Source organism: Elaeis guineensis, chromosome 13 (genome assembly GCF_000442705.2).
Source record: "Elaeis guineensis isolate ETL-2024a chromosome 13, EG11, whole genome shotgun sequence".
NCBI lineage: Eukaryota > Viridiplantae > Streptophyta > Magnoliopsida > Arecales > Arecaceae > Elaeis > Elaeis guineensis.
Window position 1 is genome coordinate 32545460 of NC_026005.2, and position 24147 is coordinate 32569606.

Consider the following 24147-nt stretch of genomic DNA (forward strand, 5'->3'; position numbering starts at 1 on the left):
AAATTTTGAAATTTAAAATTTGTTTGAAATTTGAAATTCAAAATTTGAAATTTAAAATTTGAAATTTGAAATTTAAATTTTGAAATTGATATATTTAGATATACTTGATTCAAGTAGCAAGTAATTGAATTGGGTTGGTTGCCATGACCGTCCGGTCATAGAAGAAAAGTAGGGTTTAAAGGCCCTCTCTTTGTTGGGAAATGTGTCACAAAAAGCCAATCATCAAGCTGTTGACGGTTGAGCAACCAAGTATTGTAATTGATTTGTTAATAAATAAAATATATTTGGCATTTTCATCATAAGCTTTCATCTTCTAATGAACTCCGTTGTTATGATGAAGTCCTTAGGACTATTTAGATTCAATAAAGAGAGGATTTATCGATTAGTCCTTAAAACTGTTCACGACCAAATGATAGGCTGTTAATAAGGACAACAGCTTCTATCGAGCATAGGTCGCTGTAGGCCATATGGGTTGGTTGTCCTCTTAACCAAGGAGTGTGGAGACACTGGTATGGCATACAGGTGAGATGTAAGGGTATATCATCATTGAACATGACCAACTCCAGAGCATTCTGCTGTCGAGAATGTCTCTGATGGGATATAGGTATAAGTGTCCCTTAGACTTGAGATCGCCTCAGTGACTTGCAAGCAACTCACTGTGCTTTGGTACTGGACTAACTGAATTTTTAATTCAGGGACGGAAGGCTTCTGGGCACAGTCAAGTACTTGCGAAGTCAGAGTGTGATCGAGATGGGATTGACCACTCCAAGAGTTGGAGAAGAATGAGTCCCTGTATTTCAATTTAGCAAAACCTTGGCCAGGGTAATCCATCAGATGGATTTGATATTTTGAAATACAATGTGGACAATCTGATCAGAGTTGACAGTTGAACTCTGGGGTGTCCTATGATCATTTTGGTCAAGGGGATGAATTATATGAAAACTATATCCGCATGGGTTCTAAGGATGCTGTTCTACACATTCGACCTATCCGATCGTCGGGTACCATTGCTAGATGGTCACTTCGATTAGTATAAGAATTTATTTCTATGCTACCAGCTTAGGTTCGGACCTATGAGGTCACACACATTAGAGTTCATGATCCGATCAGATGGTTGATCAACGATTAAGAATCGTTCTAGGGTTAAATGATCAATACGATTGACATTTAACCCAGTGCAAGTGTTGCAGGAGGATCGATTAGCAATTCGATTGCTAATTGGCTTAATTTGATTAAGCCAATGGGCTGAGATTAAGTCTAATTAAATATGATTTAATTAGATTTATTTTGGGCTTGATTGGATCAAGTCCAATTGGTTTATTGGATAAGCCAAGTGCAAGGAAAAACTAGTCCTAGTTCAACTAGGACTTGGGTCAATCTAATTTCTAATTTGATTAGAAAATTAAATCAGATTTAAATCTAATTTAATCTGATTAAATTAGATTTTTAATTGGGTTAAGACTTATTTTAATTGGGTTGATCTAATTTTGATTTGATTTGATTTGGAAAACCAAATTAAAACAAGTCATAAGACAGAATCCTAGTAAGACTAGGATTCCACCTTGCGCCACATAAGCCTTCTCCACGCCCTCTCTCTTATTCAATGCCAATCTCCACTTATTTTGTGCGACAAAAGCCCTCTCCCAGATCTCTCCCACCTTCACAAAAGGTCTCCTCTCTTCTTTCTTACATGGAAGGTGGTTTGGATCAAATCTAAAAGGAATAAGTTTGGATTTCGAATTCTATGAGATAGAGTTTTAGAAATCCAAAACTCTTTCAATTTTGCATCGAATTTATCCAAATTTTTTTTGGAATTTTCATGGCTTTTAGGGTATACATTGTGCACCCTTTTCTGGTGATCCATGCATGAAAATATGAAGGAGGTGCTCAAGAGTTGGGCGTCCCTTAACTTGCCATGTTTGGATAAGCCTTGACTAGGTGTTTGACCTAGACAAGGACTCTATCATATCTCTCTATATAAGATGAGTTTCTTCATGAAATTTTAGGAGAAGTCAGAGATTTGAGAGACCTTTGTACCATCCAAAAATTAGAGAGAAATATCTTTGGGTTGTGGAGATATAAAAGATGCAAGTTTGGGTATCTAGAGAGAAAAACGTGAAGAAGAAGAGGGTCTTCTTCTTGGGTTTTTGTTTTCACATCTTTCCTCCCTCCATCTTGAGTTTCTTGAGAGTGTCTCAGATTTGAAACTCCTCCTTCTACTTTCTATCTTTGGAAGAGTCCAAATCAAGAAGAAGGAGGCACCTGATCAACCATCAAAGAAGGGTCAACGCAGTACTAGCATACTGTGCTGATTTTCTGAAGCAGGACTTCTGATCGAGATTCGTGGGCTCGTGTGGATGACTCCTAGAGGCCGGATGTGTGTGCGGCTTGCAACATCATCCTTAAGCCCAGATCAGCAAGGTTAGAACGTCTAACTTGCAAGGTAATAGATCTGATCTATTGTTTAATACATACATTAGATGTTGTATAGAAACATGTTGATATGATCAACATGTAGTTCATGCTATATTTATATATTTTAATTTTTGATTTAATACCATGTAATAATCATGTAATAGAATCTTAGATCTAGAGATTTTTTGATCTTAAAAAATAAATTTTGATTTATTTTAGTCTTCCGCTGTATGATCTTGAAAAAGTTTCAAGATCTAATCCTCTTTTTCAAGATCTAACCCTGAAACCCTAGATCTGATTCCTACAATTGGTATCAGAGCCCAGGTTCTTTATTACATGATTATTTATACATACTTAGATTATTTTTAGATTAGATTTAATTTATAATCTGATTATTAAATCTAAAATTAAAATTTTAGATCAATCACAAACTGCAAGGTTGTCCTGCTGTAAGGTTTACCCCTTACAGTGCAAAGGTTGTCCTAGTTTGTGTAGATCTATCTTTAATCATAAATTTATTAGATATGATCTAGATTAAATTTATGATTTATTAGATTTAAAAAATATTTAAATCTGAAATAAAATCTCTTTGTTAATAATTTTTGTGCAAAGAAATTGTTTAAAGTTGAAATTGTTTCAATTACATGAACCTGTTTAGATTAGATCTAAAGTAGTTTCATATTTATTTCACTTGTATCTTGATTATGAATCAAACATGCAATATGGTTGGTAGAATCATATTATAAAATTATTTTACAAATATGAAAATTATTTTTTGAAAAGCCGAACCCAACCCTCAGCCCAAAACTTAATTAAGAATTAAGAAGTTGTTTGATTAGGTTCTAAGATTGTGAATTGAAGAACCTAAGACACAAATCATAACACATTGGGTTAATGGGTTAGTGAGAATTAGGTCCATTAATTGGGTTAGACCTATGGTTAGATTAAAGATGGACTTAATTAGAGAATTGACTAAATCTAATCAATTGTTGTCTTAGATTAGGTCAAGGATTCTCTAGATCAATTACAATAGTTGTAGTTGGTCAAGTCCATGTCTTTAACGAGAACCAAATGGACTTGATTTTTAGCTAAGCAGTCTAGCACGAACTGTTAGGTTGATCTAATCGAAACTAATTAAACCAGTTGGTGTCTAAGGTAAACCAGACCGGTGGTTTTTAATTGGGAGCCTGCTTACCTGGCCATTTCTGATGGTGTCTAAGGTAAGCTTTGGCAGACCCTCCCACTGATCGAACTTATCTGGCCTTTTGGTGAAATTATGTTTTGATCGGATCACTTGACTATTCGAGCTGACCCATGTCAGCTAGGTAAATCAGTGTGACTGATTTAGGTGCTCCTAGACCAGCCCTGGTCTCCCTTAAGCTGACTTGGTGAAGCCAGTGGGAGGATCATGATAAGCTGGTTCATCTGACTTCATCCTCTATATTATTTAAATCCTCTAAAATTATTAGGTCCTTAAAATGATAAAGTTATGGAGATAACTGAGTCATAGCCTCCCATTAAGGTGTTTGATAATGAGTCCATTAACTCAATAATCATTGCAGACCCAAAGGCCTGGTGCTTGTTGACTAATGAAATTATCACTCATCATATGATGACTTGGAAGTGTCTCTCTAATGGTGGTTAGGTGAGCCAATCAAAGTTGGGCTTAATCATTCATTGGTTAGATATACCAAGTATGATCATGTTAATGGTTGGACCTAACTGGATCCTTACAGTGAAGGCCAAAGCCTACTGATTAGGTTTCTGGGGCAAAATTAAAATTACTAGAAATTATTTAGAGAAACAATTGGTTATGAACCTACCCTTAGATGTACATGGGTTGGCCAACCAAAGTTGGGCTTGTGTGCAGTCTAAGTGGATTCTAGTACCCGCTAAGGAATTAGGGTAATTCTTTGAATTGGAGGTAGAGGCTACCAATTCGAATAAAATAGTGGGAGAAACCTTTTGATTAAAGTCCAAATCTTTAGGTTTAATGAATCAATTACTAATTAGGTTATGGTTCTCCTTTGTGCAAATATGGCCACTTCCCTATCGCTCCGATCATTGTTGGACAATGATAAGTTGGTGGGACCCAACTTCGGTAGCTGGTATCGAAAGTTGAAGATAGTCCTGGAGCATGAACGGATCCTATATGTGATAATAGATCCTGCACCTGAGGAGCCAGCTGTCAATGCACGTGGAACAATCAGAGATACTTACCAGAAGTGGCTCAGTGATCGGACCACGGTGCGCTGTATCATGCTGGCTATCATAAGCGATGAGTTCAATCGCAGATTCGAGACGGCTCAGCCAAAGGACAAGCTTCAAGTGTTGGAGGATGCCTTTGGCACACCCGATGATGTGGAGAGGCACAAGACTAGTTGTTCCATCTTCAACGCCAAAATGCGGGATGGTGCCTCTGTCACTGATCATGTATTGTACATGATCGAGCTGATGGAATGATTGAGCAAGCTCGACTTTTCCTTGCATGAGCAGCTTGGGAAAGATGCAATACTGAACTCGCTGCCCAAGTCTTATCTCCCATTCCTCACTCATTATAGAATGACAAAGCCTGAAGAGAACTACCACGGGTTACTGGGGTTGCTTCAGAACTTTGAGAAGGATCACCAACTTCACAAGGAGACGGTGAATTTAGTGGGAGGTTCATCTTCTGGTTCTCGACCTTTTAAGAAAGGGAAGAAGAACAAGAAGAAGAAAGTAAAGAAGGTGCAAGTTCAGGCTAGGACTTCAGTGCAGAGCCAGACCAAAAAGGTCAAGCCTGATAAGAGTCTATTCTATTGGCAAGCACCCTAGATTAGATAGTGTGTCAGATATCTACTTATGGCACTGTAGGCTAGGTCATATAAACAAGAACAGAATAAACAGGTTGACTCAAGAGGAAATCCTCGAAGTCAGTGATTGTGAATCACTTCCAACTTGTGAGTCCTGTCTTCTTGGTAAAATGACCAAGTCACTTTTTACTGAAAAAGGTGAGAGAGCTACTGAGCTCTTGGGCCTAGTACATACTGATGTATACGGGCCCATGAGCACCAGTGCTAGAGGTGGATATTTCTACTTCATAACTTTCATGGATGACCTATCCCGATATGGATATGTCTATCTGATGAAACATAAGTCGGATTCATTTGAAATGTTCAAACGATTCCAAAGTGAAGTAGAAAAACAAACTGGAAAGAGTATTAAAACTCTTCGATCTGATCAAGGAGGAGAGTACCTTTCTAGTAAATTTCTCACATATCTAGGAGAGAATGGGATTCTCTCCCAATGGACTCCTCCAAGAACACCACAGCATAATAGTGTGTCTGAAAGGAGGAATCGGACTCTGTTAGATATGGTCCGATCCATGATGGGTTTTGCTAGCTTGCCGATATCCTTCTGGGGATATGCACTCGAATCGGCCTGTTATCTGTTAAATAGGATTCCAAGTAAATCTGTAATTAAGACTCCATATGAGATATGGACGGGACGTAAGCCAGCACTTTCACACCTTAGGGTCTGGGGGTGCCCGGCCTATGTCAAACGATTGGTCACAGACAAACTTGGACCTAGGTCTGACAAATGCTCATTCATAGGGTACCCCAAAGAGACAAAAGGATATTTTTTCTACCATGCTGATGAACAAAAGGTGTTCGTCAGCCTTAAGGCAATCTTTTTAGAAAAGGAGTTCCTTGGTGAAGGAACCGTTGCCTCTAAGGTTGAACTTGATGAAGTTCAACAGGTAGAAGGACCGACACCAATAGCTGAACCTGAGTCTGATATGATTAGATCATATCCGGAGCCCAATGTACCTGCACCATTAAGGCGATCCGGTAGAGTACCGCATCAGCCGAACAGATACTACAGTTTCTTGGTCCGGGACGGTGATCCCATCGAACTTGATGAGAATAATGATGATCCGATCACCTATATGGATGCAATGTAGAGACCTGATTCTGAGAAATGGCTTGAAGCCATAAAATCCAAAATGGAGTCCATGAAGGTCAACGATGTATGGACATTGGTTGACCCACCTGAAGGGGTTAAACCCATTGGGTGTAAATGGGTCTTCAAAAGGAAGAGGGGCGCAGATGGAAAGGTGGAGACCTATAAAGCCCGTCTGGTTGCCAAGGGGTATCGTCAACGTTATGGTATTGACTATGACGAGACGTTTTTCCCTGTGGCAATGCTCAAATCTATTCGGATAATGCTTGCAATAGCTGCCCATCTGGATTATGAGATCTGGCAGATGGATGTAAAGACAGCTTTCCTGAATGGAGAGCTGACTGAAGAGGTGTATATGATACAACCTGAAGGGTTTACATCCACAGATGAGTCCAAGGTGTGCAAGCTTCAGAGATCCATTTATGGACTGAAGCAAGCTTCTCGGAGTTGGAACATACGTTTTGATAAGGTGATCAAAACGTATGGCTTCATTAAGAATGGAGAAGAGCCCTGCATCTATAAATGGGCAAATGGTCTAGTTGTGGTATTCTTTGTCTTGTACGTGGATGACATTCTCTTAATCGGGAATGACATCCCCGCACTACAGGGAATAAAAGTTTGGTTGTCATCACAGTTCTCCATGAAGGACTTGGGTGAAGCATCCTACATCCTAGGGATGAAGATCTATAGGGATAGATCTAAAAGGATGCTTGGGTTATCCCAGTCCATGTACATAGACACTGTGCTGAAGAGGTTCAGCATGGAGAATTCCAAGAAGGGCTATCTACCGATAGGCCATGGAATTTCTCTCTCTAAGAAGGATTGTCCGACAACTCCTGAAGAGAGAGAGCGTATGAGTAGAGTCCCATATGCTTCAGCCGTGGGGTCTATCATGTACGCCATGACATGTACAAGATCAGATGTGGCATACTCACTAGGAGTAGTGAGTAGATACCAATCTGATCCTGGAGAAAATCACTGGAAAGTGGTTAAAGCCATCCTTAAGTATTTGAGAAATACTAAGGACCAATGGTTGGTTTATGGCGAGTCAGATCTAAAATTTGTGGGGTTCACAGACTCCAGCTTCCAATCTGACCATGATGACAGCAGGAGCGTATCGGGTTATATCTTTACTCTGAATGGTGGAGCCATCTGCTGGAAGAGTTCCAAGCAGCATACTGTGGCAGACTCTATTTGTGAAGCGGAGTACATCGCAGCATCAGATGCTGCGAAGGAAGCTGTGTGGCTGAGGAAATTCATCAACGAGCTCGGAGTAGCACCCTCCCTCGATGGTCCAGTCCTGCTCTACTGCGACAGCACTGGTGCCATAGCTCAAGTGAAGGAACCCAAAGCACATTAGCGGACGAAGCACATCTTGTGCCGCTTCCACCTGATCCGAGAGATCGTGGATCGAGGTGACGTCGACCTTCAGAAGATCGACGGAAAGGAGAACCTAGCCGACCCCTTCACTAAAGCCCTGGCAATAAAGGAGTTCGACAACCACAAGTCGAAGATGGGTATTAGATACTGTGCTGAGTGGCTTTAGGACAAGTGGGAGTTGTTGGAAAATGTGTCCCAAAAAGCCAATCGTCAAGCTGTTGACGGTTGAGCAACCAAGTATTGTAATTGATTTGTTAATAAATAAAATATATTTGGCATTTTCATCATAAGCTTTCATCTTCTAATGAACTCCGTTGTTATGATGAAGTCCTTAGGACTATTTAGATTCGATAAAGAGAGGATTTATCGATTAGTCCTTAAAACTGTTCACGACCAAATGATAGGCTGTTAATAAGGATAACAGCTTCTATCGAGCATAGGTCGCTGTAGGCCATATGGGTTGGTTGTCCTCTTAACCAAGGAGTGTGGAGACACTGGTATGGCATACAGGTGAGATGTAAGGGTACATCATCATTGAACGTGACCAACTCCAGAGCATTCTGCTGTCGACAATGTCTCTGATGGGATATAGGTATAAGTGTCCCTTAGACTTGAGATCGCCTCAGTGACTTGCAAGCAACTCACTGTGCTTTGGTACTGGACTAACTGAATTTCTAATTGAAGGACGGAAGGCTTCTGGGCACAGTCAAGTACTTGCGAAGTCAGAGTGTGATCGATATGGGAATGACCACTCCAAGAGTTGGAGAAGAATGAGTCGCTGTATTTCAATTTAGCAAAACCTTGGCCAGGATAATCCATCAGATGGATTTGATATTTTGAAATACAATGTGGACAATCTGATCAGAGTTGACAGTTGAACTCTTGGGTGTCCTATGATCATTTTGGTCAAGGGGATGAATTATATGAAAACTATGTCCGCATGGGTTCTAAGGATGTTGTTCTACACATTCGACCTATCCGGTCGTCGGGTACCATTGCTAGATGGTCACTTCGATTGGTATAGAAATTTGTTCCTATGCTACCGGCTTAGGTTCGGACCTATGAGGTCACACACATTATAGTTCATGATCCGATCAGATGGTTGATCAACGATTAAGAATCGTTCTAGGGTTAAATGATCAATACGATTGACATTTAACCCAGTGCAAGTGTTGCAGGAGGATCGATTAGCAATTTGATTGCTAATTGGCTTAATTTGATTAAGCCAATGGGCTGAGATTAAGTCTAATTAAATATGATTTAATTAGATTTATTTTGGGCTTGATTGGATCAAGTCCAATTGGTTTATTGGATAAGCCAAGTGCAAGGAAAAATTAGTCCTAGTTCAACTAGGACTTGGGTCAATCTAATTTCTAATTTGATTAGAAAATTAAATCAGATTTAAATCTAATTTAATCTGATTAAATTAGGTTCTTAATTAGGTTAAGACCTATTTTAATTGGGTTGATCTAATTTTGATTTGATTTGGTTTGGAAAACCAAATTAAAACAAGTCATAAGACAGAATCCTAGTAAGACTAGGATTCCACCTTGCGCCACATAAGCCTTCTCCACGCCCTCTCTCTTATTCAACGCCAATCTCCACTTATTTTGTGTGAAAAAAGCCCTCTCCCAGATCTCTCCCACGTTCACAAAAGGTCTCCTCTCTTCTTTCTTACATGGAAGGTGGTTTGGATCAAATCTAAAAGGAATAAGTTTGGATTTCGAATTCTATGAGATAGAGTTTTAGAAATCCAAAACTCTTTCAATTTTGCACCGAATTTATCCAAATTTTTTTTGGAATTTTTGTGGCTTTTAGGGTATACATTGTGCTCCCTTTTCTGGTGATCCATGCATGAAAATATGAAGGAGGTGCTCAAGAGTTGGGCGTCCCTTAACTTGCCATGTTTGGATAAGCCTTGACTAGGTGTTTGACCTAGACAAGGACTCTATCATATCTCTCTATATAAGATGAGTTTCTTTGTGAAATTTTAGAAAATGTCAGAGATTTGAGAGACCTTTGTGCCATCCAAAAATTAGAGAGAAATAATTTTGGGTTGTGGAGATATAAAAGATGCAAGTTTGGGTGTCTAGAGAGAAAAACGTGAAGAAGAAGAGGGTCTTCTTCTTGGGTTTTTGTTTTCACATCTTTCCTCCCTCCATCTTGAGTTTCCTGAGAGTGTCTCAGATCTGAAACTCCTCCTTCTACTTTTCATCTTTGGAAGAGTCCAAATCAAGAAGAAGGAGGCACCTGATCAACCATCAAAGAAGGATCAGCGCAGTACTAGCATACTGTGCTGATTTCCTAAAGCAGGACTTCTGATCGAGATTCGTGGGCTCGTATGGATGACTCCTAGAGGTCGGACATGTGTGCGGCTTGCAACATCATCCTCAAGCCCAGATCAGCAAGGTTAGAACATCTAATTTGCAAGGTAATAGATCTGATCTATTGTTTAATACATATATTAGATGTAGTATAGAAACATGTTGATATGATCAACATGTAGTTCATGCTATATTTATATATTTTAATTTTTGATTTAATACCATGTGTTGGGTTATAAAATACCCGCAGCCAAATTCGACAGCAGAACGGCTCCGCCCGGACTCCTACGGGAGCCGGGCTCCATCATCGACAGCAGAACGGCTCCGCCCGGACTCCTACGGGAGCCGGGCTCCATCATCGACAGCAGAACGGCTCCGCCCGGACTCCTACGGGAGTCGGGCTCCATCATCGACAGCAGAACGGCTCCGCTCGGACTCCTACGGGAGCCGGGCTCCATCATCGACAGCAGAACGGCTCTGCCCGGACTCCTACAGGAGCCGGGCTCCACCATCGACAGCAGAACGGCTCCGCCCGAACTCCTACGGGAGCCAGGCTCCACCATCGACAACAGAACGGCTCCGCCCGGACTCCTACGGGAGCCGGACTCCATCATCAACAGCAGAACGGCTCCGCCCGGACTCCTACGGGAGCCGGGCTCCATCATCGACAGCAGAACGGCTCCGCCCGGACTCCTACGGGAGCCGGGCTCTGCCATCGACAGCAGGGCGGCTCCGTCCGGACTCCTACGGGAGCCAAGCTCCGACCTCAGTCTCCGACCTCAGTATCAGCTGCTGGAGCCGGACTCCACCCACGACCTCGACCGAAAGGAGGACTCCTCCCGGACTCCTACAAAGGCCGAACTCCGACCACTGTCGAGCCTCGATCAACAGATCCGCTTCCCTTAGCAGATCACGATAACAACCATGATCCTGTTCCACTTCCTGTAGCGGATTTCGTGCGGCTCCATCACCCCCTACGGCGGACCCATTACTCTCTGACAGGCTGTGTCAACAGCTATGATGCTGCTCCGCTCCCTACGGCAGATGCTGCACGATCCCACTACTCGCTGACAACTAGCGGCAACGGACGCCGCTCCACTACCTGCAACAGGCCCTACATGGCGGGCTATGACGATGGCCACATGTCTGCTCCACTATCTTTCGCAATCAATTTCCCTGACCATGGGCGGCCCACTACCAGGCGGTTACAAACGTCGCCATCAATCCGTTGCCTCCTCCGTCTATAAAAGAGGGATCCAGATACGTTATTCTTTAAGCTCCTTTTCTTTATCTCAAAACTCTGCTAAATTCTCCGTTCGAGCACTCCATTCTTGTTGAGGCAGAAAACTGACTTGAGCGTCGGAGGGTCTTGCCGGAGCAACCCCACCTCCGGTTTAGACTTTCCTTGCAGGTCCCGGTGGCGACCGCGGCTTCCCCGACTCCAGCTTCTCCGGCGCAAGTGGATTTTTGCACCAACAGGATTGGCGCTAGAGGAAGGGCTTTTGTATCTTCGCAGCACCCTTGTTCTTGAAGGAGCGCTCAACGGACCCGCTTCCGACCATCTTTTTCGGTATCCAATCCTCTTTTCCCCATCCGATGCCCTCTCGTGAAGTTTCTGCACGGCTACCCCTGGCTATGGTCGCCGATAAGGGGTGGCCGGGTGACCAGTCTTCATCGGATTCCGTCAACGTCATCTCGAGGGAATCCCGACAGGGGGCAATCAACACGTCACCTACACCCCTCAAGCGGCAAAAAGTTGAAGAGCCCATAGCTTTCACTGAAGAAGACGCCCAGGGAATCCAATTCTCTCATAACGACGCGGTCGTAGTTTTCTTGAACATAGCAAATTATGATGTCCGTCGCATTCTCGTCGACAACGAAAGTTTGGCCGACATCTTATTCTACAGTGCCTTTTCGAGAATGGCCACTCTTGGCGGTCATCTAAGGCCGATTTGCTCCCCCTTGATAGGGTTTACTGGTGACGCCGTTCCGACGGAAGGAATGATAGCTCTAACTGTGACCGCGGGTCAACATCCAAAGCAGTCCAGAGCCCTGGTGAATTTCCTGGTGGTAAAGGCGCCATCTGCCTACAATGCAATTCTTGGCTGACCCGGCCTCAACACCCTCAGAGCCGTTGTTTCAACCTACCATTTGAAATTGAAGTTCCCCACCGACAAGGGGATCAGAGAAGTCCGGGGAGACCAAGCGCTGGCCAGGCACTGCTACAATATAGCCCTACAAAGAAGCGATCAAGCGGACCTCTGTCCAGTCGACGGGTTGGGTGCGCGCGATGACCTCACTGAAGAGAGGGGCGGTCCGATCGAGGACCTAATACCAATTCCTTTGAATGATGGGAATGCAGAGCATGTGGTGTTAATTGGCTCCAACCTGGAGGAGGAGGTGCGGACGCATCTCGTGGATTTCCTCCGGAGGAATGCGGACGTTTTCGCATGGGTCCCGGCGGATATGTCGGGAATTGACACAGAAGTCATGGAACATCATCTGACGGTCGACCCTAAACATCGGCCAACAAAAGAAAAAATCTGGAGTCATGCCCCGGAGAGGCAGAAGGCAATAGCCGAGGAAGTGGATAAACTTCTCAAGGCCGGATTCATCAAGGAGGTCAATTATCCTGAGTGGATCTCCAATGTTGTCTTGGTCAAGAAAGCAAACAGCAAGTGGAGGATGTGTATCGACTTCAAAAAGCTGAATAAGGCTTGCCCAAAGGACAGTTACCCCCTTCCCAGGATCGACCAACTGGTGGACGCTACCTCGGGCCATGAGCTTCTTACTTTTGTGGATGCATTCTCCGGCTATAACCAGATTAGAATGGCATCGGAAGATGAAGAAAAGACTGCTTTTATCACTAATCGCGGCCTTTACTGCTACAGGGTTATGCCGTTCGGCCTCAAGAACGCGGGCGCAACCTATCAACGACTGGTGAACAAAATCTTCAAGGAGCAGATCGGCCGAAACATGGAAGTTTATGTGGACGATATGCTCGTGAAAAGCAGGTCTTCCGGAAATCATGTCGCCGACCTCGAGGAAACCTTTGGCGCTCTTCGAAAGTATAGAATGAAGCTGAACCCAACCAAATGCGCCTTTGGGGTAACCTCAGGAAAGTTCCTGGGCTTCATGGTATCAGGACGCGGGATCGAGGCCAATCCGGAGAAAATTCACGCCATCCAAAATATGATTGCCCCAAGATCGATCAAGGAGGTTCAGTGCCTCACGGGAAGAGTTGCAGCTCTTAATCGCTTTGTCGCAAGGTCGGCCGAACGATGTCTGCCCTTCTTTCAAACCCTCAAGCAGCCGAAGAACTTCTGTTGGACCCCTGAATGCCAACAGGCATTCGAAGAATTGAAAAGCTACCTTAGCTCGCCCCCACTGCTGGCGAAGCCTGAGCCTAAGGAGGAATTATTTTTGTACCTGGCGGTCTCTCCCACAGCCCTTGCAGCTGTCCTTGTTAAAGAAGAAATGAAAGTCCAGCGACCGGTCTACTACATCAGTCGTGTGTTGAGGGACGCCGAGACCAGGTATGCTAAATTAGAAAAACTGACTTACGCCTTGTTGATTGCAGCTCGAAGACTCCGGCCTTACTTTCAAGGGCACACGGTGACGTTACTCACCGACCAACCGATCAAGGCGATTTTGCACCGAGCTGATATCTCCGGGAGAATGGCGAAATGGGCAATCGAGCTCACAGAATTTGACATCAACTACAAACCTAGACCGGCCATAAAAGCCCAGATATTGGCGGAATTCATAGTAGAATGCACCATCCCCGAGGCGGCTGAACCTGAGAAAAGCAAAATTGACGACCTGAAGACTCAACCGAACTCCCCCGACGAAGAAGCCAGTTCCTCCGATAGCTTTTGGACCCTCCATGTGGACGGATCTTCCAACATGGCAGGCGCGGGTGCAGGCCTAATCTTGACCAGCCCGGAGGGAGTCGTTGTGGAGTACGCTCTGCATTTTGAATTCCCCGTAACAAACAATGGAGCGGAGTATGAAGCTCTGATCGCAGGATTGAGGATCGCTAAGGAGCTTGGAATAGGTCAACTCCGGGTGCACAGCGATTCCCAACTTGTGGTGGGGCAAGTCAGCGGGAGTTTTGAAGCGCGGGAGGACAGTATGGCCAAATATCTTGAGAAGGTGAAGGAGTTCACCCCTGCCTTTGGCAATTTTGACATCAGGCAAATTCCAAGGTCGGAGAACACCAGAGCCGATCTTCTCTCCAAACTGGCGACATCGACTCCGGCCGAATTGCCAAAAGGCATCCTCTTTGAAGTTCTAAAGCATCCGAGTACGGAGGAACCGCGACTCGTAATGGAGATCGACCACGAGCCCAGCTGGGTCGACCCGCTGATAACCTATCTTAGAGATGGGATTCTCCCCCAGGATGCGAAAGAGGCCCGAAAACTCTGAAATCAAGCCTCCCGGTACATCCTTTATGAGGGCAAATTGTACAAAAGATCGTACTCCTTGCCTCTCTTGAGATGCCTCCGACCCTCAGAAGCTGACTACGCTTTATGGGAAGTACACGAGGGAGCCTGCGGAAGCCATTTGGGTGCCAGGTCTCTATCCCACAAGCTACTCCGCCAAGGGTATTACTGGCCAACAATGCATCGTGATTCAATCGAATATGTCAAAAAGTGTGATCGATGTCAGAGATACGCCAACGTCCAAAGACAACCTGCTACCGAGCTTACACCCTTGAGTGCCCCATGGCCTTTTGCGTAATGGGGGATGGATATTCTTGGCCCCTTTCCCATGGCGTCTGGTCAAAGGAAATTCCTCCTTGTAGCAATCGACTACTTCACCAAATGGGTCGAGGCCGAGCCACTAGCCAAAATCACAGAAGCAAAAGTGCAGGATTTTGTCTGGAAATCGATCGTGTGTAGGTTCGGTTTGCCTAGAACCCTCATCACTGATAATGGACGGCAATTCGCGAGAGACAGATTTGCTGAATTCTGTGAAGATCTAAACATCTCCCACAACTTCACATCAGTGGCCCATCCTCAGGCGAACGGCGAAGCCGAGGTAACAAACAGAACCCTTTTGCAGGGGATTAAGACCAGGCTCAAAAAAGCAAAAGGAACTTGGGCGGACGAACTTTATCATGTGCTATGGGCTTATCGGACCACCCAGAGGTTGCCTACAGGAAAGACTCCCTTTGCTTTTGCCTTTGGTACGGAAGCCATCATCTCGATCGAGCTTAAACTCCCGTTGGCACGAGTCGTGGCATTCGACGAACCCCAAAATGCGCAAAGCCTCAGAGCCAACCTCGACCTACTGGAAGAAAGGCGGAAGATTGCTCAGGTTCGGATGGCAGCCTACAGACAGAAAGTTGCCCGATATTACAACGCCCGAGTCAAGAACAAGGCGTTCAAAGCAGGGGATCTAGTGCTCCGACGAGCTGCTGTCTCACAACCACAGGGCCAGGGGAAGCTTGCCCCAAACTGGGAGGGACCCTATGAGGTCAAAGAAGTAGTCCGGCCTGGAACTTATTATCTTAAAGAGCTCGGAGGAGCCGACCTCCCGCGACCTTGGAGCTCAGAAAACTTACGGATGTACTACCAGTAATCTCATCCTAATCAAAAAATGCGTGCCCATTTGTCTTGGGACAATTCAAGCAGACGGTATCATAAATGAGAGGGCAACCTTACAAAAGTCGAAGGCCCGGTTCTTTTAGACCGGATGGGGGGAGAGGCCTTGCAACGCCCTAATGTGCCCCCACAGCCCTGTTAGGGACAGGAGGAGAACCTTGCCCTAACTTGAGCAAAGTCGAAGGCCCGGTTCTTTTAGACCGGATGGGGGGAGAGGCCTTGCAACGCCCTAATGTGCCGCCACAGCCCTGTTAGGGACAGGAGGAGAACCTCGCCCTAACTTGAGCAAAGTCGAAGGCCCAGTTCCTTTAGACCGGATGGGGAGAGAGGCCTTGCAACGCCCTAATGTGCCCCCACAGCCCTATTAGGGACAGGAGGAGAACCTCGCCCTAACTTGAGCAAAGTCGAAGGTCCGATTCTTTTAGACCGGATGGGGGGAGAGGCCTTACAACGCCCTAATGTGCCCCCACAGCCCTGTTAGGGACAGGAGGAGAACCTCGCCCTAACTTGAGCAAAGTCGAAGGCCCGGTTCTTTTAGACCGGATGGGGGGAGAGGCCTTGCAACGCCCTGATGTGCCCCCACAGCCCTGTCAGGAACAGGAGGAGAACCTCGTCCTGACATGAGCAAAGTGGAAGGTCCGGACTCCTACGGGAGCCGGGTTCCACCGCCAAGAAGACTTCGCCCGGACTCCTACGGGAGCCGGGTTCGCCGCCAAGAAGACTTCGCCCGGACTCCTACGGGAGTCGGGTTCCGCCACCAAGAAGGCTTCGCCCGGACTCCTACGGGAGCTGGGTTCCGCTGCCAAGAAGGCTTCGCCCGGACTCCTACGGGAGCCGGGTTCCACCGCCAAGAAGACTTCGTCCGGACTCCTACGGGAGCCGGGTTCCACCGCCAAGAAGACTTCGCCCGGACTCCTACGGGAGTCGGGTTCCACCGCCAAGAAGGCTTCGCCCGGACTCCTACGGGAGCCGGGTTCCGCCGCCAAGAAGGCTTCGCCCGGACTCCTACGGGAGCCGGGTTCCACCGCCAAGAAGACTTCGCCCGGACTCCTACGGGAGCCGGGTTCCACCGCCAAGAAGACTTCGCCCGGACTCCTACGGGAGTCGGGTTCCGCCGCCAAGAAGGCTTCGCCCGGACTCCTACGGGAGTCGGGTTCCACCGCCAAGAAGACTTCGCCCGAACTCTCACGGGAGCCGGGTTCCACCGCAAAAAAGACTTCACCCGGACTCCCACGGGAGCCGGGCTCTACCGTCAACATCAGCTACAGGACAACTCCACCCGGACTTCTACGGAAGCCAGGCTTTATTTATGACTTTGATTGCAGAAAAACTTTACCCCGACTCTTACGAGAACCGAGCTACTCCAACTCCCGGAGGGCTTCTCCGTTCGGACTATCAAGGGAGCCGAACTTAGCCCCGACTTCAGCAAAAAAAAAAAAAAAAATCCAAGCAAACCTGACAAGTGGGTATCTCCGAACGTCATAAAAGCCGAAAAGGAGCTCGGCGAATGACGACCCCACATGAGCTGAAAAGGTCGCCGACGACCTTGGAATGACGTAACACAGACAAAGAGAAGGAAAGGGAAATGAAGAAGTTCGGCAGACAACTATTTAACACAAGATGCAAACAAGGTACTGAAATCACTTTTTCATTTAACAGAAGTACACGTTACAGGACCCGGTGGGTCAGGAAAAAAAAAAAAAAAAGAAGATACATGTCATCGCAAGTCTCGCGAGCACGGTTCGGGCAGGACGAACCGGAGACCGCTCCGAGCTATGAACTCCATCTCTATCCTTCTCAGTCGCATTCTCCAGTGCGTGTAACAGCTCTCGCCCATCTCGCCTCATTCTGTTCCCGAAGTCCCGACCTTAGCGGGAAAGGGGTGGGATAGATCCCCGGAGGCGGAGGGGGCAACGACGGCCGCCACCCGAGATGCTCCGGCAAGGTCGGCATGCGTTACTTCCACCGTCCCCGCAATAAGTTCTACTGCCCCACCGTCGACGCCGACCGCCTCTGGTCTCTCAGCCCCGACGGCGTCAAGGATCCCGTCATGGCTTATGACGGCTATTCTGCCCTCTTGACCGGTATCACCCCGCCTTGCTACTCCGAGATTCACGGGCAGAATAACTTCACCGACCGCCCCCATTATTAAACCCCTGTTGTTGAAGGAATTCTTCCTTGATCTCTCTTTAGAACGACGAAAATTCTCACCGGCCACCATTCTCCTCCTCACCTTCCTCCAAACCCTAAAAATTCCCTCAAGAACAGCCCCCCGAGTAGAGAACATGGTGTGAGGGAAAGAGACAGGGACTGGGGCGAGAGAAGCAGGACTCTCAGATGAAAGGGCAACGCCAGGATGAAACCACGAAGGGACTGAGGGGTTTAAATAGCCGATGGATCCTGGCGCAGTTATGGCGGCGGGTATTCCAGGGCCAACTGGTGTGTGCCACGTGCCGCGCTTATCCCCTTCACCGCCACCGAGGGTTGACCGCTCACGAATTCCCGCAGGGCGACGCTTGGGATCGCATTTCAATGGGGGTTCCAAAAAGACTTTTCAAGTCACCTTCATCGAAAAACGGACTCTGACGTGCGCGCATTAAATGGGGGCGGCAGTGCACAAGGTTCGAAGGGGCAATTCCGGCTGCGTACATCTCTCTCTGTGTGTACTTCCTTCGCTTGAAATTCAAACTCGAAAGTAGGGGGACTGGTGTTGGGTTATAAAATACCCGCAGCCAAATTCGACAGCAGAACGGCTCCGCCCGGACTCCTATGGGAGCCGGGCTCCATCATCGACAGCAGAACGGCTCCGCCCGGACTCCTACGGGAGCCGGGCTCCACCATCGACAACAGAACGGCTCTGCCCGGACTCCTACGGGAGTCGGGCTCCATCATCAACAGCAGAACGGCTCCGCCCGGACTCCTACGGGAGCCGGGCTCCATCATCGACAGCAGAACGGCTCCGCCCGGACTCCTACGGGAGCCGGACTCCACCATCGACAGTAGAACAGCTCCTCCCGGACTCCTACGGGAGCCAGGCTCCATCATCGACAACAGAACGGCTCCGCCCGGACTCCTACGGGAGTCGGGCTCCATCATCGACAGCAGAACAGCTCCGCCCGGACTCCTACGGGAGCCGGGCTCCATCATCGACAGCAGAACGGCTCCGCCCGGACTCCTACGGGAGCCGGGCTTTGCCATCGACAGCAGGGCGGCTCCGTCCGGACTCCTACGGGAGCCAAGCTCCGACCTCAGTCTCCGACCTCAGTATCAGCTGCTGGAGCCGGACTCCACCCACGACCTCGACCGAAAGGGGGACTCCTCCCGGACTCCTACAAGGTCGAACTCCGACCACTATCGAGCCTCGATCAACAGATCCGCTTCTCTTGGCAGATCACGATAACAACCATGATCTTGTTCCACTTCCTGTAGCAGATTTCGTGCGGCTCCATCACCCCCTGCGGTGGACCCATTACTCTCTGACAGGCTGTGTCAACAGCTATGATGCTGCTCTGCTCCCTGCGGCAGGTGCTGCACGATCCCACTACTCGCTGACAACTAGCGGCAACGGACGCCGCTCCACTACCTGCAACAGGCCCTACGTGGCGGGCTATGACGATGGCCATGTGTCTGCTCCACTATCTTTCGCAATCAATTCCCCTGACCATGGGCGGCCCACTACCAGGCGGTTACAAACGTCGCCATCAATCCGTTGCCTCCTCCGCCTATAAAAGAGGGATCCAGATACGTTATTCTTTAAGCTCCTTTTCCTTATCTCAAAACTCTGCTAAATTCTCCGTTCGAGCACTCCATTCTTGTTGAGGCAGAAAACTGACTTGAGCGTTGGAGGGTCTTGCCGGAGCAACCCCACCTCCGGTTTAGACTTCCCTTGCAGGTCCCGGCGGCGACCGCGGTTTCCCCGACTCCAGCTTCTCCGGCGTAAGCGGATTTTTGCACCAACACCATGTAATAATCATGTAATAGGATCTTAGATCTAGGGATTTTTTGATCTTAAAAAATAAATTTTGATTTATTTTAGTCTTCCGCTGTTTGATCTTGAAAAAGTTTCAAGATCTAACCCTCTTTTTCAAGATCTAACCCTGAAACCCTAGATCTGGTTCCTTCACTCCTCTCATTCGATGGGGTCTCCTATGGCAGTAGGGGTGCCGCTGTAAATATATGCCATACAGATGAAGCAGTGAAAAGAATTAATTGCATAGGTTCAATTGAAAAATTTATCATGAATGTGTTAGATTAGATCTAAAAGAATATTCATGATTTATTTTGATTGAGTTATTTTCTGTTATGTAATTAGCAATAGGATTACTATTTATGAAATGTGCTGATCTATTTGTGAAATGAGTCAACATATTTGGTGAACAGAAAATAAAAACTTTCAAATTTGAAAATTATTTTCGAAATGCCAAACCCTGACCCATCAGCCTAAATACTTAATTAAAAGAATTAAGTGTTGTCTAGTAGGTCTAGAATTATGAATTAAGATCTAAGACAATTGCATAAACTTGTGGGTCAATGGGCTAGATAGATTAGGTCCATAATTGGGTTAGACCTAAGGTTAGCTTAAAGAAATGGACTAAATTAGAGTAATTGGTCAAATCTAATCAAAAGTTGAATTAGATTAGGTCAAGGATACTCTAGACTCAACTCCAATAGTTGTAGTTGAATGGGTCCATGTCTTTAACTAGACCAAGATGGACTTAATTCATGGCTCTGCGGTGGAACCTTATTTACTAAATTGATCAAATTAAAACTAATGAACCGGTTGGTGTCTAAGGTAAGTTTGGTAGTTTGACCAGTGGTTTTTAAGTGGGAGCTACTCGTAGTGATTCGATCTCTGACGAGTTAATGGCTTATCTCCACCACTGATCTCACTTACCTGGCCAACCTGGTGAATTAGATTTTGATTAGGTCACTTGGTGATTAGGGCTCACCCATGTCATTAGGTAAATCAGTGTGACTGATTTAGGTGCTCCTAATACCGGCTTTAATTAAATCTTTTTTAATCTGACTTGGTGAAGTCAGTGGGAGGATTGAAATTGGCTGGATATTTTCTTCTCTTCGATTCTTTAATAAAATCCTCAAAAATTATTAGGTCCCTAAAAATGATTAAGTTATATTGATAACTAAATCATAGCCTTCCATTAAGTGAGTGATAATGAGTCCATTAGTTTAATAATCATTGGAGGCCCAAAGGCCTGGTGCTTATTGACTGATGGAATTATCATTCATAATATGATAATTTGGTTTGAGTCTTTCTGATGGTGGTCAGGTTGGCCGGCCAAAGTCGGGCCTGATCATTTATTGATTCGATTCATCAAATCAAATCATGTTAATGGTTGGACCTAACCAGATCTTTTCAGTGGAGGCCAAAGTCTACTGATTAGGTTCTGTGGCAAAATCAATTATTAGAAGTTGTTTAGAGAAATAACTAGTTATGAACCTACCCATAGATGCACATGGGTTGACCAACCAAAGTTGGGCTCGTGTGTAGTCTGTGTGGATTCTAGTACCCACTAAGGAATTAAAGTAATTCCTTGAATTGAAGGTTGAGACTACCAGTTCGTAAAAATACTAGGAGAAACTTTAGACTAAAGTCCAAGTCTTTAGTATTAATAATTTATGTACTAATATAGGTTTGGTTTTCTTTTATACAGCTATGGCCACTACCCTTTCACTCCGGTCATTATTAGATAATGACAAGCTCATGGGACCTAATTTTGATAGTTGGTATCAAAAATTAAAAATCGTCCTTGAGCATGAGCGGATCTTTTATGTAGTAACAGATCCGGCACCTGAGGAGTCAACCTCGAATGCTAGAGGGGTGGTCCGAGACACTTACCAGAAGTGGCTCAACGATTGCACCACCGTTCAGTGCATTATGCTGGCGGCAATGAATGATGAGTTCAGCTGCAGGTTCGAGAACGCCCAACCACAGGAGATGTTTCAAATGTTGAATGACTCCTTTGGCACGCCTGACGATGTTGAAAGGCACAAAACTAGTTGTGCCATTTTCAATGCTCGGATGAGGGATGGAGCCTCAGTCACTGATCATGTACTGTATATGATCGAAATGATTGAGCGCCTAAGTAAACTAGGCTTTTCCCTGCACGAGCAGCTCGGTAAGGATGCGATCCTTAATTCTCTACCCAAGTCCTACCTTCCCTTCCTTACTCATTTTCGAATGACAAAGCTTGCAGTGACTACCACGGCTTGTTGGGGTTGCTGCAGAACTTTGAGAAGGACCACCAGCTCCATAAAGAGTCGATAAATGTTGTGGGAGGGTCTTCTTCTGGTCGTCGATCCTTTAAGAAAGGGAAGAAGAACAAGAAGAAGAAGAATAAGAAGGTGCAGCCGCATGCTGGGATGTCTGCACAGGGTCAGACCAAGAAGTGCAAGCCCGATCAGAGCCAGACGGAGTGCTTCTTTTGCAAGAAGTAGGGGCACTGGAAGAGGAACTGTCCTCTATACATTGCCTCACTGGACCCGAACAGGCCGAAGAAGAAACAAGGTACTTATATGATAACACCTTGCAACTTTTCCATTTGTGGTACTACTGCCTGGGTATTGGATATCGAAAACCCTTATAATATTTGCAATTCGATGCAGGGTCTGCAGATCAGTAGGAGATTTGATGAAGGCGAGAGATTCCTGAACGTTGGAGATGGAAGCAAAGTTCCAGTTGTAGCATTAGGAATCATGAACCTTGTAATCAATTCTCGAAATATAATTCTTAGTGAATGTCACTATTGTCCAAGCTTTTTATTAAATATTATTTCTGTAGGCCTTTTGACCATGAACGGTTATCAATTTTTAATAAAAAAAAATATTTACAATATCATTTTGAATGGTGTTACAATGTTTGTTGGATAACTTAATAATGGAATTTTCTTTCTATCACAATCTGTTAATGTGGTTCAAACCTCCGGTAAACGTCCTAGAATAGATAATGTGTCAGAAGTCTACCTTTGGCACTGTAGGCTAGGTCATATCAATAAGAACAGGATAAATAGGTTGGCTCTAGAAGGAATTCTTGAAGTAGGTGATTATGAATCACTTCCAACCTGTGAGTCCTATCTTCTTGGTAAATGACCAAGTCACCTTTTACTGGAAAAGGTGAGCGAGCCAGTGAACTCTTGGCTTTGGTACATTCTGATGTATGTGGACCCATGAGCTTAAGTGCAAGAGGTGGATATTTCTACTTCATAACCTTCACAGACGATCTATCGAGGTATGGGTATGTCTACTTAATGAAGCATAAGTCAGAGTCGTTTGAAATGTTCAAACTATTCTGAAATGAGGTAGAAAAATAAGCTGGAAAGTGTATTAAAACTCTTCGATCTGATCGAGGAGGTGAATACCTTTCCAATGATTTTCTGACATATCTTGGAGAGAATGGGATTCTCTCTCAGTGGACACCTCCTGGAACACCACAGCATAATGGTGTGTCTGAAAGGAGGAATCGGACCTTGTTGGACATGGTTCGATCCATGATGGGGTTTGCTGGTCTGCCGATCTTCCTTTGAGGATATGCACTCGAATCGGCTTGTTACCTTCTAAATAGGGTTTCGAGTAAGTTTGTAACCAAAACGCCATATGAGATATGGATAGGACGTAAGCCAGTACTCTCGCATCTTAGGGTTTGGGGGTGTCCGACTTATGTTAAACGTTTAATTACGGACAAGCTTGGACCTAGGTCCGACAAGTGTAATTTTATAGGGTACCCAAAAGAGACCAAAGGGTATTACTTCTACCTAGCTGATGAGCAAAAAGTATTTATCATCCTTAAGGCAATCTTTTTGGAAAGAAAGTTCCTTGGTGAAGGGACTGTTGCCTCTAAGGTCGAACTTGATGAAATTCGACAGGTGGAAAATCCGACGTAAGTTGCTGAACCTGAACCGGATTTGATTAGATCAGATTCGGAGCCCATTGTTCAAGCATCTTTAAGGTGATCTGGTAGAGTACCACGTCAACCGGACAGATACTATGGTTTCTTGGTCTGGGACGATGATCCTATCGAACTTGTTGAAAATGATGAGGATCCGATCACCTACATGGATGCAATGCAGAGAGCCGACTCTGATGAATGGCTAGAGGCCATGAAATCCGAAATAGAGTCCATGAAGGTCAACGATGTGTAGACATTGGTTGACCCACCCGAAGGAGTAAAACCCATAGGGTGTAAGTGGGTCTTCAAGAGGAAGAGGGGCGCAGACGGAAAGGTGGAAACCTATAAAGCCCGTCTGGTTGCCAAGGGATATCGTCAATGTTATGGTATAGACTATGACGAGACATTTTCTCCTGTGACAATGCTCAAATTCACTCGGATTATGCTTGCGATAGCTGCCCATCTGGACTATGAAATCTGACAGATGGATGTGAAGACAGCTTTCCTAAATGGAGAGCTGGACGAAGAAGTGTATATGATACAACCTGAAGGATTCACATCCACAGATGAGTCT